General features: G+C 42.4%; 1 long non-coding RNA gene across 1 annotated transcript in view; it reads right to left on the bottom strand.

The window, feature by feature from the left end:
- Positions 1-9,041: 9,041 nt before the first annotated feature.
- LOC132539766 (uncharacterized) overlaps positions 9,042-22,686 on the bottom strand; it is a 22,027-nt gene continuing 8,382 nt past the window's right edge. Inside the window, exons 2-3 of the long non-coding RNA XR_009551066.1 lie at positions 17,992-18,207; positions 9,042-9,732 (exon numbers count right to left, since the gene is read on the bottom strand). This is a non-coding gene — a long non-coding RNA (uncharacterized LOC132539766). The remainder of the gene's footprint in view (positions 9,733-17,991; positions 18,208-22,686) is intronic.

Raw genomic sequence — 22,686 nt, 5'->3', positions numbered from 1 at the left:
AGTTGTACCCCTCTTATCTTGTGGTTTTTGTCGGTGATTCCTTTTTATAAATAAAAATTAAAAAAAAAGATTTGGTGTCTCTATTTTGGAAAAAGCTAATAGATCTACTTAGATCTATTCCAAAGGGTCCATGACTTTATTCATTTTTGCATGAGCTAACATGCAGATGGGCCAAAGGTGCTGTCTGGGGAGATGGTGTCAGAGTTGGAAATAAGACTAGAAAGCTGGATCAAGGAAGAGAATAGCCCCAATTAAGGGAAAAGTACACAGATATTATTAACTGTACCCCACTGATTTGATCTGGGGCCTATATTTAGCACAGGAGACTGTGCAACCTCTGCATCACTGCAGATCTGAGCTGAACAGATTTCTAAAGCTTAATTATGTGAATTTTCTAAAAGCTGGGACAATACCCACCTACTATTGTTGACTAGATACTATCAGATATATGAAGTGCTTATCACAGTGTTCTGCCCATTAGAGTGAGTGTTTCTATTATTTATTGTTTCATAACAAATTACTCCCAGGTTTTATGACTTAAAACAGCAAACATTGTCTCATAGCTTCCATGGTTCAGAGTTCTGGGTAGAGCTGACCTGGGTATTTCTGCCTCAAAGTGTCTCAAGAGATTGTAGTGGAGGGCAGGGAGAGGGCATAATGTTTATACAAACAGACTCTCATACCTGAGACTCCCAGGTCCCAATTCTATCCCTTAAACCACTATAAGCTAGAGATCAGTGTTGCTCTAAAAAATAAAATAAAATAAAAGTAAGGTAGTGATTGTAGTGAACCAAGATGTCTCACGTGGGGCTCAACTGGACATCGGAGGGGTGCCCCAAAACTCACATACATGGTGCTTGATGGGTCTCAGTTCTATGCTGCATGGCCTGTACACAGAGTTGCCTTATGACAAGGCACCTGACTTTCTTCATGGGGCGCAATCCAGGAGAAAAAAGAACAAGAGATAGTGACCATGAGGGAAGATACAGACTGTCATCTAACCTCCAAAGTGGCAGCCCATCACTTCTGACATACTCTTTTCACTACCAGTGAGTCAGTCAGTCCAACCCACACTCAGAGAACAGGGATATGCAGAGAGTGAAGACCAGGAGATGGTGATCACTGGGGAGTATCTTGTCACTCGAGTGCCTGTCACAGTGGTTAGTGTATATTACCTATTTTTATTATTCTCTGTATTTATTTTAGTCTTCACAAGATTCCCCACTATACAAGCTGCTGAAACATTTCCACTTTTGTGTCTCTCTTTTTTTTAATGATTGTCAACTTTTTAAAAATTAATTTGTTTTCCCTTTTGTTGCCCTTGTTTTTTTATTGTTATTGTAGTTATTGATGTCGTCATTGTTAGATAGGACAGAGAGAAATGGAGATAGGAAGGGAAGACAGAGAGGGGGAGAGAAAGACAGACACCTGCAGACCTGCTGCACTGCCTGTGAAGTGACTCCCCTGCAGGTGGGGAGCCGGGGGCTCGAACCGGAATCCTTAAGCAGGTCCTTGTACTTTGTACCACATGCACATAACCCGCTGCGCTACCACCCGACTCCCCACTTTTGTGTCTTACTGTTGCTTTTCCTGCTGTTAGGACTGCCTTTCTCCCAAATATTCTACTTTCCCACCTGTCTTTTAAGGTCAAATTGAGATACCACTTCCACTAAGATTCAGAAAGTTGTAGGAAGTAGTTGTTTTTGTATCTGTAGTCCAAGAGGGAAAAGTTTGATGAGAAAATGTAGCTAACTAAGGATAGTAACTGTATACACAAAAAGATAAACATAAGGACATTTAAGTGAATAGGAGCAAAAGGACTCCAATATATTCCATGTAACTTTTTTCTTTAAAAAAGCAAAACAAAACAAAAACAACTTATTGGTTATTGGCAGCCTGGGTCAACAGGACACTATTACAGAAATTCCTTTTATATTTCTGTTTATTCTAGACTGGTTGATTGCCTATCTATTTGCTAACTCTGAGGACTAATTTTCCTTACTAAAGATAAATAAAAAAAAAACAAGCAATAGCTCCAATAGTATAATGAGACCCAGTGCCTTCTGCCCAACATACAGATAATTCATTAGGAGAGAACTATTACCATGGTGATTGTTTTTCTACAAATGCTCTTGTGGGTTGGAAAATTCCATCTCCCAGCACTGCTCCATTGGACAAAAAAAATCTTATTCCATACCACAGTGCTATTCTCGAATGAGTCAGGTTGTCTTTAAAAAAAAAAAAAAGGCAATGTCAGATGAGTGTTTAAGAAGCTGTGGTGTGTGGAATATTATGCAGCTGTTTAAATAATAAAATAGTCTCTTTTGTCACATCTTGGCTGGAGCTTGAAGGTATCATGTTAATTGAGAAAAGCAAAAAAAATGAGAAGAACAAATATGAAATGATCTCCTTCATAAGTAGATGTTAAGAAACAAGGACAGAAAGGGAAAATTTAAGGTGAAAGTTGGACTGGTTGTGGTGTATTGCACCAAAGCAAAGGACTCTGGAGAAGGAGGAGAAGGGATGGGATGGAGGGACATTGAGGTCCTGGTGCATGATGGTGGAAGGGAGTTAAGTTGGGAGAGAGAACATTTCACATTATTTCCCCATCTATTATGGGAGATAAGAAGTTATACTCATGTCAACAGCTGTAATGTAAACCATTATACCTCCCCAACATGTGTTTCTTTCTTGTTATTGAGTGGTTAATGGTTTACAGTGTAGCCATTTTTTCTCTCACCACTCCCATCACCAAAGGTTTGTGTCTTCATCTCTACCTTTATAGATAACCACTATAGTGCTCCCACAGTCTTAGATATAGGTTGACTTTTTTTTTTTTTAACATTCCTACGTTCAGCTCTCTACATTCTGCATATGAGTGAAACCATTCTGCAGTGGTTCTTCACCTCCTTACTTGCTTCACTAAGCATAGTCTTGTATAATTCCATCCACTTTATCCTGAAGTACACAATATTATCTTTTTTTAAAATAATTCGTTTATTTCTTAACATCAGAGCAAGAGAGAAAAGGAGAGAAAGAAAACCAGAGCATCACTCTGGAACATATGAAGTGGAGGATAAAACTCAATCCTTCATGCTCCAAGTTCCAATGTCTTGTGTACTGTGCCACCTCCTGGTCCACTGCATCAGTTTATCTTAACAAGATAAACTTCCGTGGAGTTTCTGTGAAGGCTGATAGGCTGTTGAAGAAGAGACAAAGTGGTGTAGCAAACGTGGTTGATGCAGTTATGGAAGCAGGTGGCATCAGTTTAATCACTGTCTTGGTAAAGAATCAGCAGGTCTATTGAGGAGGAGAAGGGAAGGAAATTCAGACAGATTATCCACCTCTACTGTAAGACTGAGCACTTAATAATCATGGTCTTAATAGATCTTCAGGATGATCTGATGATGGGGGCGGAGAATGTATTTCTTCCATATTACAGATAAGGATATTGAAATTCAGTGAACAGAAAAAGACAGGCCTACTTGACTCAATACCTGTTGCTTTCATGATTCCCTTTTACAAGTGACAGAAGAGCACAAAAGGAAAGCTGAGTCTATAAGACAAGCTAACTAACTCCAGAAATAGTTATTGCCCACCAAGTAGGACATTTCATTTAGTTTCCCAAGTTCCCTAACTAAATTTCTCTTCTTCTTCCTGAGTAGCAAAATAAATAAATCTTCTATGATTACAAAGTCTCCCTCCCCCACCCCCGTGTGTGTGTGTGTGTGTGTGTGTGTGTGTGTGTGTGTGTGTGTGTGTGTTTAGGAGAAAGGATACTTAATACAACTAATAATAAGACTTCCATAATCCACTCAATCTTTATTTGAAATAACTCTAGAATGTGATGACATACCAGAAAGCTAACAGGATGGAACACATACATCTAAAAATCAGTTTCTATTCATTTGTGAACTAGATCCCTCTTACCTTCCCCTTTATATCCTGGCATTCCATTTTTTAAGATTTGGTCACTTTTCTGTCCCAAAAAAAGATGACTCCCAAAAGAAAGCAGAAGGCACACGCTGGGAGAAAATATAGGACTAATTCTAGTTCGTAGGTCAAGAAGATGAATCTCAAACCCTGATGGCAAATTCCTCCTTTCTACTCATGTTAACATGAATACAGGGATTGATTTAATCTGTTGCTGTCTTTTTTTTTTTTTTTTTGAGAGGGGGTGGGTGGGTGGGAAGGAGAGGTGAGGGTGAGGTGTGTTTATTGAAGGGTTGGATAGTTTAGAAGAGCACATTTAACACAATATGGCAATGATTATATATGTGGCTCAGTAATGGAGTATATGCTAGCATGTAAGAGATCTTGAGTTTGATTCAGTGCAGGAACAAAAAAATCCCCAGTCTAAAAATAAAAGATTTAAGGAAAGCCCAGGCCTAGTTTATTATTATTATTATTATTATTATTACGATTATTATTATTCTAAAGCAAGGAGAGAGAAAGAAAGGAATGAGAAAGAGTCAGATGCAGGGAGAAGAAAGATACCACAGCACTGTTCTACTACTCATATTTGGTACTCTATATGGTGCTGGGGCTTCACCATAAGGCCTTCCAGACAGGTGAGCTATTTCTTGGTGGTGGCGTTATTTTTACCACCAGGGTTATTACCAGGGCTTAGTGATGAATTCATCATGCCTGGTGACTATTTCTTTCCTTCCTTCCTTCCTTCCTTCCTTCCTTCCTTCCTTCCTTCCTTTCTTCCTTCTTCTCTCTTCCCTTCTCCCTTTCCTTTCTTTCTCTCTCACTCACTCTCATTCTTTTCTGACAGAGACAGAGAGAAGTAGGGAGGGGAAAGAAAAAGAGAGACACCTGCAGTACTCCTCTATCACTCCTAAAGCTTCCTTCCCTAAAGGTAGGGACTGGGGATAATGTGTGCATTCTACCAGGTGCACCATTGTCTGATCCCTTATTTAAAAAATGTTAATGAAAAAAATACGTTGTATATCTGCCAAAAATGCAGATAGTGAAGTGATTATGAATCTAACTTGAGACACCAAAGAAGGCTTCATGGAAGAAGAGGCATTTGAATTGAACCTCTTAGAAAAGATGTGTTCAAAGGGGAATGAAAAGGCTTTTTGGTGAACACAGTAACAGGAGCAAAGGTGTATTTTAAAGAAAAAAAAATCCAGGAATTTCTCTATTCCATCTCACCACTGTGTCACATTTTCCCAATGATCAAATTTCTGAAGCCTCTATTTCTCTCTCTCTCTCTCTTTCTCTCTCTCTCTCTCTCTCCCCCTCCCTCCCTCTCTCTCTCCTGTGACAGCTCAGCAAGGCCCATCTCTCCTGCTTTCTTCCTCCCTTCATCTCTTGTTTCTGCTCACATCTCTTCCCACCTCTTGTTCTCGCTTGCTCTTGGGTATGCTCTGAACCTTCTGAAATAAATCTCTGGCAAAGGTTTGCTTTGAGCCCAGAAGCAGCCTTCCCTGAGGTCTCTTTAGCAATAGCAAACACCCAGAGATTCTCACACCTTTATTAACAGACCTTGTTTTGTTGTTCTTTTTTAACCCCCTTCCCTTGGATACCAGCAGCTTGAGAAGCCATTACCTCATCACCCACTACAAGCAGGGCTCCATTGTCAGAACAGCCTTCCTGATAGACAGACACATCCAGTGCCAAGTCTCCCTGATGAACCAGCCAACTCCAGAGCAGCACTTAGCCCTGCCCAGGGACGAAAGACAAGCTTTTGATTTATACTTAACTAGTGAGTGCAAGTCAACAGCAGTGGGGGTCGGGGCCCAAATTTCTTCATCTTGGAAAGGTTTCTTACAGCCAGAATTTATAATTCCCCATGTTTAATGTCAAGATTTAAGGCATGGAAGGGGAAAAAAACCAAACAAACAGAAGGTGACTGAGACTCTAGGATCAAAACCCCAGCCCAGCAGAGCCTCCTGAAGGTTTACTTGATGGGGTGGAAGGTGAAGGAGGGAGCTCACTCTCAGCCTTGCAGTTCCCCAAAGTGTGGGATCAGGCAGTGGGAATGTAAACTGTGTGCCTGTTAGAGCAGGTTGAGCTGACCTGAAGTGAAATCCCCTCTTCATTAGTCCAGTGTGACCTTGAGAACCTGCCAGAGGGCAACTTGAAAACCACCGGGTCAATCCAAAAAGAGCAAAAGCACACCTAAAAAAAAATCCAGAAATTCCTCTCTCTCATTTCAATTACTGTATTGCAAACCATTAACCCTCCCCCAATAAAATTATTTTTGAAAGTATAAGATGAAAGCAACCAAAATCTTATTAAAAGGGCAATATGGTCTCCAGACCAAAAACACTGATTTTTTGAAGGTCAAAATAAATATATTTAAATGGGAGAGGGAGAGGGAGAGGGAGAGGGAGAGGGAGAGGGAGAGGGAGAGGGACAGGGACAGGGACAGGGACAGGGAGAGGGAGAGGGACAGGGAGAGGGACAGGGAGAGGGAGAGGGAGAGGGAGAGGGAGAGAGAGCCTGGTTTTCAACCTACTGTGCTTTTGGCCTGTCCTTCATTCTTCATCAAGCCCTTTACGAGGACTCGCACCCTTCAAGGGGGTGAATCATGCCAAATCCTGGACACTGTACAGGGAACATGATTTCTAACCCTTACTCCTCTACAAAGTCTGTTTCCAGTCTGGAGAATCAGTGTCTTTTTCTCAATTTCTTCTACACAGTGTGGCAGACTCTCGAGTTATCAAATGGTAGAGAGAAGGCAAAGCTTGGTAGGAGCTGGGAGTTTGGCTGTTTTTACCTTGCTGGGTCACTTAGGCACCGGGGGAGATCCAATTTAGGGGGTTAGAGCTTTCCTAGTTGTCTATTAAGGTCCATTAAAATGATAGCAACAAAATACGGACTTGTGGCAGGTGGTGGTGGTGGTGGTGGTGGTGGTGGTGGTGGTGGTGGTGGTGGTGGTGACTTAGTTTTTGTCTCAATCAAGTCCAGCATGGCATAGGACCCCACCCTCCCCAAAGCAACCCAGCTGAATTTTTCTGCTTAAGTAATCTGATATTTTCCCTGGTGGAAGATGCACTCCTTTTAGGAGTGAAGCTAACTGTTAGATAAAATTAAATAAATAAATTAATTAATTTAAAAAAACCTTCTTTAGGCTAAATGAAAAGAAACATCTGGGGGCCAGGTGGTGGCGCATCTGGTTGAGCGCACATGTTACAATGCGCAAGGACCCAGGTTCGAGCCCCTGGTCCCCACCTGCAGGGGGAAAGCTTTGCAAGTGGTGAAGCAGGGCTGCAGGTGTCCCTCTTTCTCTCTTCCTCTCTATCTCCCCCTACCCTCTTGATTTCTGACTGTCTCTATCCAATAGAGATAATAAAATTTTTTAAAAAAGAAACATCTGTACATTGCTTCCACCCATAAAAACTACTGCCCAGTATATACGCCTATAACGTACACACTGACTGACTGGGTCAATGAGTGGATGATTAAACAGAGTGGGTTGACAAGGAAGAGGAAAAGGAAGAGAAAGCAAATGCAGTCGGATAATAGACAGTAGGATAGTCAGAAGGGGGAAAGATCATGTTCCTCTAAATGTTTTGCAGGGAGAGGGAAGAGGGCAAAGCATCAAATGTTTTCATTTCCTACCATCTCTTATCTTATACAAGCCAACAAACAAAAGCCCAGTGATCCGATTTTTCAGTAGATTAGAGCCTACAAATACGTACACTTACAAAATGAATTAAATTACTTTTGATTAGCTCAAAAGTTACTGAAACTAAGTATTGTCCACTTTCCTCAGATTGCTTTCATAAGCTGTTTCTCTCTTTCCATCACACACACACACACACACACACACACACACACACACACACACACACACACACACACACACGAGCTTATAAATCACTGTCTCCTGGCTTCCTCGGACCACCTCTAGTATAGGCACCTGCCTTCACTGTCTCTCAGCCCCAAGCAACAGCCCCCTGCCAATTAGGATGGCAGAGGCCCTCCCTAGCACCCCTCCCACCTCACTCCCACACCCAGCCCCAGCCCCAGCCCCAAGTTCTGGCAGACTGGCTTAGCTAGAGTTGCAGCTACCTCCCCAGCAGCAGACAGGCAGCAAACATGAAGTGCATCTTTCCTACTGTGTGGGAGGGGTGGGGAGAATTCCCAGGGTGCAGGCTTCAAGTGTTCCAAGTGCTCCCAGAAATCTTGATTTGGAGAGGGCTCACACAGCCTTGCAGGGCTTTACATGGTACTTCTGAACTCCAGTTCCAACAATCTAACATTCTCCCTGCCCTCCGTTCCCTCTGACCTCACACACCAATGAACCCACCACTTGGCATCCATTCCTCCCCAACACTTGTCTGATATCTTAATCTTCCTGGCAAGAACCCATCCTCCAACACAGCCCCTTCTAAGGAGAACAGGAATGCATTCAGCATACCAGTACAGGATGTAAAGGCTGGTGCTGAAAATCCAGAACTTGGGTTCTGGATCTTTCCTGGAGAGGTAACCACCCTACTCCCCACCTCCATGCCCAAATCAGGGATTGGGATGCCAGGCCCACCAGAGCCTAATGACCTAGAGAGCAGGAAACTATGTTGCTTTCTGGCAGCAAGGACAACCAATCCAGATCACACCAGTCAGAGCCTCCCAGGGCTCAAATAGACCTTGGGTTTTCTGCCCTTCCCTTTGCAGATAATTGTAGCCATATCTCATCAAACATTTAGATAGTCTCTGTGCCTGAGTACAGAATTCTCAGTGCAGAAAGGATGCTACATGTCAATCAAGATTTTTTTTTCTTTGCTCTTACTATGCACCTGACCTTGGGCAAGATTTATATCCATTCATCAAATATAGGAAGGCTTATCCAACCTCATAAATTAAAACCCATTATTCTTCAGTTGATTCTGCCCTCTCTCAGTGCTTTGTTAGAACACTGGAACAAAGGACTTCTCTGTGCTTCTCAGTTATGCAGGGAAGTGGGTGTCCCGTCTGTTTCTCTGGAAGCTCCATGGGGGCAGGTCATACTCTTGAAAACCTCCATCCCCCCAGCACAGATGCTATACACCAGGGCTTATCCACTCTCACCATTCCTTCCACTGAACCAAGAAATCACTTATCCTTGGCCAGCCAAGGTTGGACCTCCATGGAAACTGTTCCAGTGTGTGCGTTTGGGAGTGTGTGGGGCAGGGAGGCGCTAGGACATGGGGGAAGGCTACAGACTGACAGAGAGAAATCAGTAAGAAAGGTGGAGGCAAAGTGTGAGAAAGAGAGATACTTACAGCTTGTGAAGCTTCCCCCTGCAGGTGAGGACCATGGTCTTGAATCCAAATCCTTGTGCATTGCAACACCTGCACTCTATACCACCCAGACCCTAGAATCCCATTTTCAGAGAATCATTCTTTCTACTGTAAAAAAAAAAAACAAAAAAACAAAAAAACCTTATATGGTCATTTTGAGTCCTTCCCTCTCCCAAGTAGTTAGACTGAGATGAGAACTGGCAGAAAAGGAAGCGGGAAGGCAAGTCACAAGGGTCTTTTATGAGGCTGCTGGGGATCAAGGAACACACCCCTCAGAAGTAGCTTACCTGGGAGGTGTAGGGGGTCAGGGCTCATCATCAGTGCTCACTGTGACTGGCCACAGCATGTTCTCTGGAGAATTCAGGAAGTAGGGTGCACTCCAGTTGGGAGGAGAAACCCTCAGATAGCAAAAGCCCAGCGAAGGGGCAGCTGGCAGTAAGAATATGTTGTACACCGTCTCACTTCTAGGGGATGGTCAGGAACCCATGGGGACCTGTAAATTGACAGGAAAGCCTTTTAAGCTGGCAGAACACCCCCCCATAGTTCTCAGCCCAGGTTCAAGATAGGCTTCCACTGTGTTGGTGGAAGCTTTGGTGCTTTGATGTCTCTCTCTTTCTCCTTGTCCTCTTTCTCCTCCCCTTTCTTCTTTTTCTTTCTTTGTTTTTTTCCCCCACTCTGTTTATTATTGGGACCATAAACCTGCACATTTCCACTGTTCCTTTTTTTTTTCCACTCTTTTTTTTAAAAATAGAGAGTGAGAGACAGAGATCAAGGTAGAAAGGGGAAGAGAAACAAAGGAGAGAGACATTATAGCACTGCCTGTAAAGCTTCCCCAGTATAGGTGCTGGGGCCTCAAACCTGGATCCTCTCATGCATGGTATAGTCTTTACTCTACCAGGTAAACTATCTCCCAACCCTGTGTCTCTTTCTTTCTGCAAGTCATTCAGGTGAGATGACTAAACTACTGAAAACAAAACAAAACAAAACAAAAGCAGATTCCGAATATAAAACAGTGGCCAAGAAGATGGAAGAAAGGTAGTGAATTTCTTGTATCTTCCACTTCTACACTGGCCCAGTCTCATCTGTCCTGCTGGACAGGAAGAGGAGAGGAGGCGGAGAGGAGGCATGCAAGCTGTTTCTAGCAGGTGAAGGTTGACCCTCATCAAAGACCCAGAGTCTGTCTGGCACAGATTTGTGGGCTGTTAGTGGGGGAAAGCGGGGGGGGGTGGAGGCAGAATGAAGGGGCTAACACAAAATGATGGCTAAGTGACAGTCCTTTCCATTCATATGCTATTCTGGAATCATAACAACCCCCTGACGACCAACACATTGAGTAGCCAGGGAGGTTGTTCAGCAGGTAGAGCATATGTGTTTCCCAAACCCATTTCCTAGAGAAAAGTCATACTCTAGTCTCTCTCTCACTCTCCCTCCCACCCCTTTCACATGAACTAAATCAACCTTTAAAGGAATAATGGGACCAGGTGGTAGTGCCCCAGTCCTCACCTGCAGGGGACTATTAGCAGTACGACAAATGTCTCTCTTTCTCTCTATCTCCCCTTCCCAATCAATTTCTCCCTGTCCTTATCCAAAATAAATAAATATATTAATAAGTACATAAAATTTATGAATAATAAATACATAAAATAAAAGTCTTTTTAAATGAAGAACACACGAAACCTGAGGTGACTTTTGAAGGTAGCGTCTGCTAAGAATATACCCCACCTTCTTCATGATTGGCAATGCTACTTTAGGTGGGGGTCAGTCCTTCACTAACCTGGCCAGAGACTGCCCCCAGGGACATACGTGTGAACCAATAACCCAGTCTGTGGATATACCTGTGGTTTTTCAAAATAGGTCAGAGGCAGAGCCTTTCATCCTAACCATAAGGACAGATATCTGAAAGTACTGATGACTGTGAGTCCTTCCCTTTCAAAAGAGGAACACTAATAAGCCTTCCATGTGTATCTCCCTGCTTTGCATAAGCCAGTAAACTCCTCCTTTTCTCTTAAACAGCTTCAGGTGATTTCTGCCGTGAATTTGGGGAGACTCTTCACCCTGGTTGAGTGAGGTGACTAGAGCGCAGCCTTGAATGCATGAGGTCTTGGGTTTGGTTCTTGGTGCTCTGCTCTCCCTATCTCTCTCTCTCTCTCTCTCTCTCACACACACACACAACACACCGTAATTAATTAAAGGCTCTGAATCAGTTCTACTAGAGAAAGGTGTTTTTTTTATTCTAACCTTTTCTTTTTTCTTTTATTGTTCTAGGATTTCACATATGTGCAATTCATAACTGTTTCATTTTATCTCAGGTAGGGAGAAAGGGAGCACAGCACTGGAAGTTACCCCATGCGGTGGCACTCCCATGTTTCAATACATTGGCTCTCCCTGGGGTTCCAATATATGCCACACACATGGCAAGATACACTAGTTATTAGGTAAGATGTCTTCAGGTCCTAGAGAAAGGCGTTTACTGTAGAATGCAGATCAAATACATTCTCCTACCTGCCAACGCCCATGTTCAGTGGGGAAGCAATTACCAAAGCCAGACCTTCCACCTTCTGCATTCCATAGTGACCCTGGGTCCATGCTCCCAGAGTGATAAAGAATAGGAAAACTATCAGGGGAGGAGATGGGATACGGAGTTCTGGTAGTGGGAATTGTGTGGACTTGTACCCCTCTTATCCTATGGTCTTGTCAGTGTTTCCATTTTATAAATAAAAATTTTAAAAAATACATTCTCCAGCTGAATAACATTTTATTTCTCTTCTTGACAGAAACATCATAAAAGAAAGACAAAAATGGAACATTTGTAAATTATGTAGTTTTCTTCTCTCTTTTCCTCTTTCTTTCTCTCTCTCTTTCTCTCTCTCATAAACACACACACACACACAGAAAAAAAAAGAAGAAGAAGAAAGGGAGTTTGGTGGTAGCACAGAGAGTTAAGCACACGTGGTGCCAAGGGCAAGGACTAGCGCAGGGACCGGCATAAGGATCTCAGTTAGAGCCCCCGGCTCCCCACCTGCAGAGGGGTTGCTTCACAGGCGGTGCAGCAGGTCTGCAGGTGTCTGTCTTTCTCTCCCCCTCTCTGTCTTCTCCTCCTCTCTCCATTTCTCTTGGTCCTATCTTACAATGAGGACATCATCAACAATAATAACTACAACAAAAATAATAATAAAAACAAAATAAGGGGCAACAAAAGGGAAAATAAATAAATAAATATTTTTTTAAAAAGTCACTGGAAAAAAAAAAAGAAGAAGAAGGTTGGACGGCATACCTGACCTGCCCACTTCCCAAGTACTAGGCCGAGGAGGCTTATGTCTAGCTGGCTCTGAAACTATTGATGTGTCACTCAAATGCAAGAATGCCACACTGAGCCAGTGCCAAAGGGAAGCTGGAGCTATCTTTTACTTGTGATGAACTAGAGCACCCCCTATCATTAATTTTCAGGAATTTTGCAAGCCAGCAACATTATGTTGCTCATTTGAAATTAGCCCTGTTGTGGCTGGGGGTATGGATTGACCTGCCAACACCCATGTCCAGAAGAGAAACAATTACAGAAACCAGAAATCCCACCTTCTGCATCCCAAAAATAATTTTGGTCTACACTCCCAGGGGGGTAGAATGATAGGAGGAAGAGGATAAAGAGGGCTCTGAACCTCAACTCCATCAGAACCTGGAGAGAGACAAGGACATTTGGATATAGTAATAGGTGTATGTGCGACTTGGATGGAAAGGCAGAGAAGGTGGGAACCATAAAAAATGGACAAATATATACAAATATAGACATATAATTGCAGAAATAATAGTTAACCCGTATCTACAACCTTGGGAGAAGTGCTATATCTTACAATGGAGGGAATGTGGATACTGGTAGTAGGAACAGTATGGAGTTATACCCATTATCTTGTAATTTTGAAAATCAGTATTAAATCACTAATACAATTAAAAAAGAAAGAAGAATAAATTAGCCCTATTGGGAAAATTTATACCCCCCAAATTGGCAAATGATATAAAATCAAGGCTTCTCCCCAACCCTGGGAGCCAGTTGTTAAGCATATACACCTTGGAAGTCATTTGTTCTCTGAGTCTAAAGAAAATATTTTCAGTACCAGATGTCTGAGCCCGGCAAGTCAAGAATATGTAGCAAATGGGTCCACACAGTGGTGCACCTGGTTAAGTGCACAAGGACCTAGGTTCAAGACCTTCCCACCTGCAGGGGGAAAGTTTCATGAGTGATGAAGCAGGACTGCAGGTATCTCTCTGTCTCTTTCCCTCTCTATCTCCTCCTTTCCTCTCAATTACTCTGTCTCTATACAATAATAATACTTTTAAAAAATCTAAAAAATGTTAAAAGAAGAAGAAGGAGGAGGAAGAAGGAGGAGGAGGAGGAGGAGGAGGAGGAGGAGGAGGAGGAGAAGAAGAAGAAGAAGAAGAAGAAGAAGAAGAAGAAGAAGAAGAAGAAGAAGAAGAAGAAGAAGAAGAAGAAGAAGAAGAAGAAGAAGAAGGAGAAGAAGAAGAAGAAGAAGAAGAAGAAGAAGCCAAGCCCTCCTTAGCTCTTGTCAGGGGACTCTGGGGCTCATGTCTCTGCAAGAAGTTCCTATGGGTGAGAGCAAAGTCCCTCCCCTTCTGCTTTTGATCTTATACAGCTGATCTCAGCTTGAGATACAACAAGTGAAAGTGTACAGAAACAAAACAGTTCTTCCTGCACCCAAGCCCTTCTCACACTTCAAAGAGAACAGAGACTTTGGAGAAACTCTGCCTTGCTTGTGGAGTCCCCACAGAGAAAGGAGAATGGGGATCTACTCCCTTGGGATAAGCAGCGAGTCTGGGGTTTATGAGCAAGCTCATACTGTCCCCTGGACCTGTGCTCATCCGTCTAGGGCTGAGGCAGCCACAGTTCAAATTTCTAACATTAGACCTCTTCATGTTAAGTTTGGCTGTGAGTACTGAAAATAAAAGTCAGCGGTGCATTTTGATGACACTCAGAGCAGCATCCAGACACAAAAATGCCGGACCCCACATGGGTATTTTTGTTGGTTGAGTTTGATTTGTTGTTTTACTCAGATTCATGAGCATTCACCAGAAAACTGAAAATAGAAAGAAAGGGAGAGAGAGAGAGAGAGAGAGAGAGAGAGAGAAGGGAGGAAAGAAAGAAGAAAGGGAAAGGAAGGAAGGAAGGAAGGAAGGAAGGAAGGAAGGAAGGAAGGAAGAAAAGGGAAGGGAAGGGGAGGGAAGGGAAGGGAAGGGAAGGGAAGGGAAGGGAAGGGAAGGGAAGGGAAGGGAAAGGAAGAAGACTAGGTTGGGGGTGGGGGAACTCCATAGTTAATTCAGAACAAAAAAAAATCAGAAAGACTGGAGGTCTCATAGCCCCCTCAGATATGCCTGGAATCTGGCTCAGTCTTCAGGCTTCCAGGCCCCCAGGGTCCTTGTAAAGGGAGCATTTTCCAAAGTGAACAGTCTGCCTGACATCATGGCTTATATCCAGCACACAAAAAAATTAAAGAATAAAGCATCTGTAAATTTTAAGGCAACAACTTTGTGTTCAAAACTGGAAATAAGTGACCTTGGGCTAAAGCTTCTCCAATCCAATGGAACAATTTAAGTGTATATGTTGTTACTGGTATTTAATCTACTTCCAGAGCCCAGGAGAGCAGAACAATTCCTCCTTTCAAATGTCCTCCGGCTCTTCCCTTTACAGAACCTTGCAGCTCTGATGTAAAATACTAGTTCTTCTCATTTATTATCTCTAAGCCACTTGCTACAGAGCCTGAGTCCTAGCTCCTGCATTCTGCCCTGGGCAGCTATGGATTAAAGTAGATCATATCAACATATGCATAAACCCCTCATGTTATTTCAAACTAAAAGTGACTGAATACCTCTCTGTCCTTTGACTTAGGGGACTACTTCCTTTCATTTCCAGATGTACTCAGAGTGTAAGCACACTGAGAGAATGAACTTCCCCACAGGCCAGGCACCAGGTATACAAACTCCCCTTGATTAAGTGCTGCAGGTAGCTCTTGGTCATGCCTGTATCTTTACTCTCCAACTCTGGAAGAGTACTCTCCAATGAGCTGTGCCCCTTACCTGTGCAAACACCTGGCATCTAGGCCCAATCTGGTCTCATCACACATGCTGTGGGGAGAAACCATCTAAAGTGCTCAGCACCTGTTGAATTTCCCAACCTCATCTTTGGTTTTAAGTTTTCAGAGCTGACTCTGCACTGCTGGTAGGAATGTAAATTAGTCCAAGCCCCATGGAGAGCAGTCTGGAGAACTCTCAGAAGGCTAGAAATGGATCTACCTTATGAACCTGCAATTCCTCTCCTGGGGGATATATCCTAAGAAACCAAACACACCCATCCAAAAAGATTTTGTATACCTATATTCATAGCAGCACAATTTGTAATAGCTAAAACCTGGAAGCAACACAGAGCGTATAGTTCACATGTATCCATAAACTACTGCAAAATATATACCTGAAAGCAGAAGTACACTAGAGTTTGCAGTAAGTACCCCCCAACACTTCATCTCCACTATTCCAACCTTTAGGTCCATGATTGCTTTACAATTTGTTTGGCTTTTTATGTTAACTCTCTTTTCAGCCACCAGGTTCCAGATGCCATCAGGATGCTGGCCAGGCTTGCCTGGACTGAAGACCCCACCAATATGTCCTAGAGCTCCGCTTCCCCAGAGACCCACCCTACTAGGGAAAGAGAGAGGCAGACTGGGAGTATGGACTGACCAGTTAACGTCCATGTTCAGCAGGGAAGACCTTCCACCTTCTGCAACCCACAATGACCCTGGGTCCATGCCCCCAGAGGGATAGAGAATGGGAAAGCTATTGGGGAGGGGATGGGATATGGAGATTGGGTGGTGGGAGTTGTGTGGAGTTGTACCCCTCCTATCCTATGGTTTTGTTAATGTCTCCTTTCTTAAATAAAAAATAAATAAAAATAAAAATAAACACACCCATCTAAAAAGATGTGTGTATACTTATGTTCATAGCAGCATTATTTGTAATAGTCAAAACTTGGAAACAACCTAGGTGTCCAGCAACAGTTGCTGGGAAAGTTGTGATATGTATTACTCAGCTATTAAGAATGACAAATTCACCTTATTCACCTCATCTTAGATGGAGCTTGAAGGAGTCATGTTAAGTGAGAAGCCAGAGAGAGAAGGATGAGTATAGAACGACCCTACTCATGGACAGAAGTTGAGAAATAAAAAGAACAGAAAGGAAAAAACACAAAGTAGAACTTGGACTGGGTTTAATGTATTGCACCCAACTAAAAGACCCTGGGGTGGGGTGGGGGCAGAGGCACAGGGAGAGACTTTCAGGTCCCGGTGCATCGCATGATGGTGGATCTAGACTGGGGTGAGTGTTTTGCCGAAAACCGAGAATTTTACACATGTAGCAAAATTATATCTACTGTAAGCCATCAATCTCCCCAATTAAAAAGTAAGTTAAAATGAGCAAAAGATGTTTCACCAAGTAGAATTTTTTAAAAAAGTTTTCAGAGTTACCATTTAACTCCTTCAATTATCCAAATGCACTCTGCATTTTCCAAGCTTTCTGACCCCCCCCCCACAATCTATGTACAGTCATATTTTGAAAGGACATGAGTGATAGATTTTAGACTTTTCAATCTAAGCCTTTACCAAGATAATTTCCTGTACATTTTTGTTGTTTTTCAGTGCCAATTAAAATGAACAGCGCTATATTTTGACTTCACATTCTTACCCTCCATGAACCACTATACATCTGCAGTAAACATATGTTTCTGCCTAACTTAAGCCTTTAAACACTTTAATCAAGTCAGGTTGCTTAATAGTTCATACAGTGTGTTTGGGCTCATACAGAAAGGATCTCAAAGAAGGTACAAACCACACTGTTTGGGGTCAAGCAGTGTAAAATCTTGTTGAGGTAATAATACAATGCAACATGCACTATTAGGTGTACTATCCTGCGCAATATTAGATGACTAGGATACATTAGTCCAAGAATCTGTTTCTAACTCTGACATAGAAAAGCAGGATTCTCACCACAAACCTGGCTCAACACAGAGGATGGATGATAGCCAGGCTCCTGACTAGCAACTATTTCATAAACAAAACTGCAATGACCTCTCCCAGGACAAGTGAAAAAAAAAAAAAGGAAGGAAGGAAGAAAGAAAGAGAGAAAGAAGGAAGGAAGGAAGGAAGGAAGGAAGGAAGGAAGGAAAGAAAAAACCCTTTATAACGAGTCTTGTAGGAAATATTTAGTGATCCTTTTACTAGACACTACTTTGGCAGCCTATTTACTTCTAGGATAAAACAGAGAAGACAGACCCCCTTGGACTCTCAGAAAAAGCAGAGGCTTCACTCATCTCCTGTGTGTCTTATTCTGTGGCAATAAGTCTTTGTATATCTCTCACCTTGACAAAGGGTATTCATTTGCTTGAAGCTTACAGAAGTCATAAGAGCATATTAGTTCAGAGGCAAGGAGGCGGCTCACCCAATGGAGTACAAAGGTTACCATACATGAGGACCTGGGTGTGAGCCTCTGGTAATGCATAGGAGCTCCTGTGGGTGTGTGTGGGGGGGGGGAGGCTTTATGACTTATGGAGCATTCCTATAGTATCTCTCCTTCTATCTCCCACACCATTTCTGTCTCTGGGTCTCTCTCCCCCTCAACTGAAGCCCAGCAAGACCAAAGTGGCAAATAAACAAATATCAGTTCCTCATTCTCCTCTCAACCTCTTAACTGTCCTCACCTCCTGATAGTTGGTGGGAACATTATGGGGAGAATGGAAAGAGTAGGTTTTGTCCCCAGCACAGCCTTGTAGTCATCCTCCCAAGAAGTCCTGAAGAGGGTTCTAGGCTGACTTGACTTGATCTTTGGCAGCAAGGCTTTCACTAGGATCTCTTGTTACAAATGGATTCAGTAAATGAGCTGAATTCTGCATAATTCTGCACAAGTCCAGTTAGTGCTGTTTGAAAGAAAAGAAAAAGCAAACATTCAATGGAGAGAAGACTGCTTAATACATGATGATTAGGTGAAATGATGAAATTTAGAGTAGCTGATAATGGTAAAATAATAACCAAAATAATTCTGAATTCAGGGTGGGGGTAGATAACATCATGGTTATGCAAAGAAACTCTTTTTTAAAAAAAACTTTTTAAAAATATTTATTTATTCCCTTTTGTTGCCCTTGTTGCTTTATTGTTGTAGTTATTATTGATGTCATTGTTGTTGGATAGAACCAAGAGAAATGGAGACAGGAGGGGAAGACAAGGGGAGAGAAAGATAGATACCTGCAGATCAGCTTCACTGCTTGTGAAGTGACTCCCCTGCAGGTGGGGATCCAGGGGCTCGAACCAGGATCCTTATGCCAGTCCTTGCTTTGCGCCACCTATACTTAACCTGTTTCGCTACTGCCCAACTTTCCCAAAGAAAGTTTCATGCCTGACGCTCCACGGCCCCATGTTTAGTTCTTCACACCAACATAAGCCAGAGCTCTGTTGAAAAAAAGAGAGAGAGAGAAAGAAAGAAAGGAAGAAAGAAAGGAAGGAAGGAAGGAAGGAAGGAAAGAAGGACGGAAAGAAGGAAGGAAGGAAGGAAGGAAGGAAGGAAGGAAGGAAGGAAGGAAGGAAGGAAGGAAGGAAGAATAATTCTGAATCCATACTCCTCTTAAATGAGGGTTCCATAGTAAGTCCTTAATTTGCATTTGAAATCAACCTCATCTCACTGATTTAAGCATTAATACTTGATCAGGTTCGAGTAAATCTATCAGTTGAGTGACTTGGACAAATTGTTTAATCTCTCTGGTATTGTTTCCTTTACCCTAAAAGTAAACTGAGACCTATAAGTTGTCTACCACCTCTCAAAATCTAAAATTCTGTGGCTATGCTATACAGAGATAAACTTAACCTCAAGAATGTTGTTTTTGTAGAGCTTTGAGACTGTCTCTCTCTCTCTCCCTCTTTTACAACTCTAGGCAGTTTTTTTTTTTTTTTTCCATTCAGCTGAAGAGAGACTGAGATGGGGGAAGACACCACATCTACTGCCAAAGGCTTTGAGGACAGGGTTGGGAGAAGGGGCAGAGCAACAGAAGGACAGTGGACATAGTATGGAGAGACAAGTTACCCAGACACTTCCCCAAACCCCACATAAAACACTGTCTTTGCAACTGGTAGCCAGAACTTTGCTTGCTCATGCATGATGTGGGCTGCCCTCACCCTGCCTGCTGGGCCCAGAGGGTGTGTCAGGTATGTTGAAACAGGACTAGGATTCAGAAGATGGCTCACCACCAAGACTGCACACACACGCTGCCTTGGGCTTTCAGCACTGCCAGAGTCATGCTGTATCAGGAATTTATCACTGAAGTCTATCTTCCAAGCAAGAAGAAGTAAACAGCTCAAGTGGTCCCATAGGGGACCCAAGACTATGGAGCACCGAGGGGCAGGTACATCCTGTCTGTGACTCTGAGTAATGAGAGCAGAGGCTACTGGAGACTGGGCGTTCTGGCTTAGCCAGCCTTGCTCTGGGGACATTTCTTCAACCAGGAAGCAGGGGGAGGCCTCTTTATTTGGGTAGTGGTTTCTTTTGCTGTGCAGAAGCACTTCAATTTGATATAGTCCCTTTGGTTTATTTTTGTTTTGCCTTCCTTGCAATTGGATTTGTGTCACTGAAGATATATCTATAAAATTTAGATAGAAGAAAATTCTGCCAATATTTTCCTCTAAGTATTTGATAGTTTCTGGTCTAACATCTAAGTCCTCAATTCATTTGGAGTTTACTTTTGTGTGTGGTGAAATGTATTGGTTCAGTTTAATTCTTCTGCAAGTTTCAAATCAATTTTTCCAACACCATTTGTTGAAGAGACTTTCCTTTCTCCATTTGATCATGTGGGGATTCTTGTCAAAAATGAGATGTCCGTAGGTATGGGGCCTTCTTCTTCTTTTTAGATAGAGGCAGAGAGAGAGTGTGTAAAAGACCACAGAACTAAAGCTTCCTTAAATACAGTGGGAGCTGGCTCAGTCTGGTCACACACATGGCAAAGCAGCAAACTATCCAAGTGAGATGTTTTGTTAGTTCTATAAAACTACTTATTTTGGGTAGCCAGGTTACTGAAGAACTAGTCTAGAGGAAAGGCAGTAAGAACAGAGGTTTAATCCTTTATTTTCATGTAATATCTTGCATATTTATAAAATTCAGAATTCTTCCAAAGATGAAAAAAATTCACAGTGAAAAACTTCCACACTCCAACCCCTGTCTGATATCCACACTATTCTCTCAACTTGGGTTCTTTTGTTCTCACTCCAACTTCCTGTACGCTTTTATAAGAAGATATAGATGCATATTTTTATCCTTTTCTCTAGTTTTACACAAAATATATCTTATTATATACACTGTTTATCATGTTGCTGAATCTTGGATGTCTTGGAACTCTTTCCTGGTAGTACAGAGAACACATTATTACTCTCTTTCACAACTGCTTCATATATTTTACCATTACAGTGTTGTTATAATCAATAACCCTGAAGATGCATTATTTCACATGTGTTCAGTATGTTTCTGTAGTACAATCCCAAGCAGAATCAATATGTATTACAATGTATTACGTTATGGGTAGGTATTGCCATATTGCCCCCTATTAGAATTGGGCTAATTTATACTTCCGTCCGCAATGTTTGAAGTCGACAACAGACTGTGTTATCAAATTCTGGGATTTTTTTGCCAACATAACAGGTATTTTCATATACAGATATTTCAGGCATATCTGTAGAAATTAATTTGCATTCATCTGATTATGAGTAAAGTCAAAAGTTTTCTAAATGTTTAATGTTTTATATGTTGAAGGAAAATTGCATTTCCTTTTTTTTTAAACTACCTGATCACATATTTTGTTCACTCTTCTATGGTAGTATTGGGTATTTGTAAAGGTCAGCTTCTTGTTAATTTTTCTTCTCTCTCTCTCTCTTTCTTTCTTTCTTCCCTTCCTTCCACCTTCCTTTTTTTCACTATCACTAGGATTATCTCTGGGGCTCTGTGCCTACATGACAAATCCACTGCCCCCATAGGCCATTTTCTTTTTTATTTTCTTTCTATTTTATTTACTTTGACAGAGACAGATTGAGAGGAGAGGGGGAGATACAGTAGAAGACAGAAAGATAGATACCTGCAGACCTGCTTTCCCAGATCCTTATATATGGTAATGTGTGCACTCAACCAAGTACACCATTGCCTCCTTGTTAATTTTTCTAATAAACTTTCTTATCAATGGCAAGCTCTTTATCAAGGATACTAGGGTGTTGTCTGTAATATAAAAAAATAAGGATATAAACACAGAGCTAATCAATAACTCTCTTGCCCAAAGATGACTTGATATTTTCCACAAAAGTTTATCTCAAAATAGGCCTTCTGCCCAATCCCCAGCTCTCCCTATTCCACCCAGCTGGTCCCCTCAGATCACACCAAGCTTCTGATTGTCCCCTTCCCACTTGATTTCCTTCCTTTGGGCCTGTGTATTGGCCATTTCCTTTTCTGGAATGAGATTTCCCCTTTGTTTTCCTGGAAAATAAATCCCTGCTCACCTTTCCAAGGCTTGTGGCACCAGTGACTCAGGGAAGAGACTCCAGAATATTTTGGGGGGGCTGTAGGAGGAGCAATATCAATGGGAAAGCTAGAAATCCTGACCTAAAAAGGCCTATCTTACACAAAATCCCCCAAAGAAGAAAAAGAATGAGGAACATCTCACCACTTGAAAAGGAAAGGGATGAAGAGAAAACTTGAAGAAAGACCCATGGATCTGGACTTACAGATGATGAGAGAAAGAGGAAAACCTGGGAGAGAACTCATGAGAGTTTTAACCCCAAACCATGTATTAAATGTCACATGTGACTGAGCCCCAAATTCATTTCTCTCTCTACATGGGGGGGGGGGGATTATTCTGTCTTGGAAGTTGACCCTCTGGATGTGCCAGACTCCAAGGTAGACAAATAGGTGGGTATGCCAAGGAAAGGGAAAAGACCAGGGCATAGAAAGTGGGGTTCAGTTTTTGCAAGAGGACTATCCATGCCTAAGCACCTGGTGCACTGTAATTAGTCAGAAGGAGTCACAACCAAAACCCAGATGTACCTTTAAAGACAGCAGGCTTCCTGGGTGTAGCTGGTCTACACAGCTCACTCTGAGGTTTCCCAGTGAGCTCTTTCTCACCTACTCACTTAGTACATGTGTGTTTTGAGTGCCTACTACATACTTCTCACTTTGCTAGAGGATAGAATAGTGAGTGAGGAGCCGGGTGGCAGCGCAGCGGGTTAAGTGCATGTGGTGCAAAACGGTCAGGCAGAAGAATACCGGTTCAAGCCTCGCCTCCCCACCTGCAGGGGAGTCGCTTCACAGCAGTGAAGCAGGTCTGCAGGTGTCTGTCTTTCTCTCCTCCTCTCTGTCTTCCCCTCCTCTCTCC

This window comes from Erinaceus europaeus, chromosome 8 (genome assembly GCF_950295315.1).
Source record: "Erinaceus europaeus chromosome 8, mEriEur2.1, whole genome shotgun sequence".
Lineage (NCBI taxonomy): Eukaryota > Metazoa > Chordata > Mammalia > Eulipotyphla > Erinaceidae > Erinaceus > Erinaceus europaeus.
Note: the sequence above shows the minus strand (reverse complement) of the source record. Positions and strands in the feature narration are given on the sequence as shown.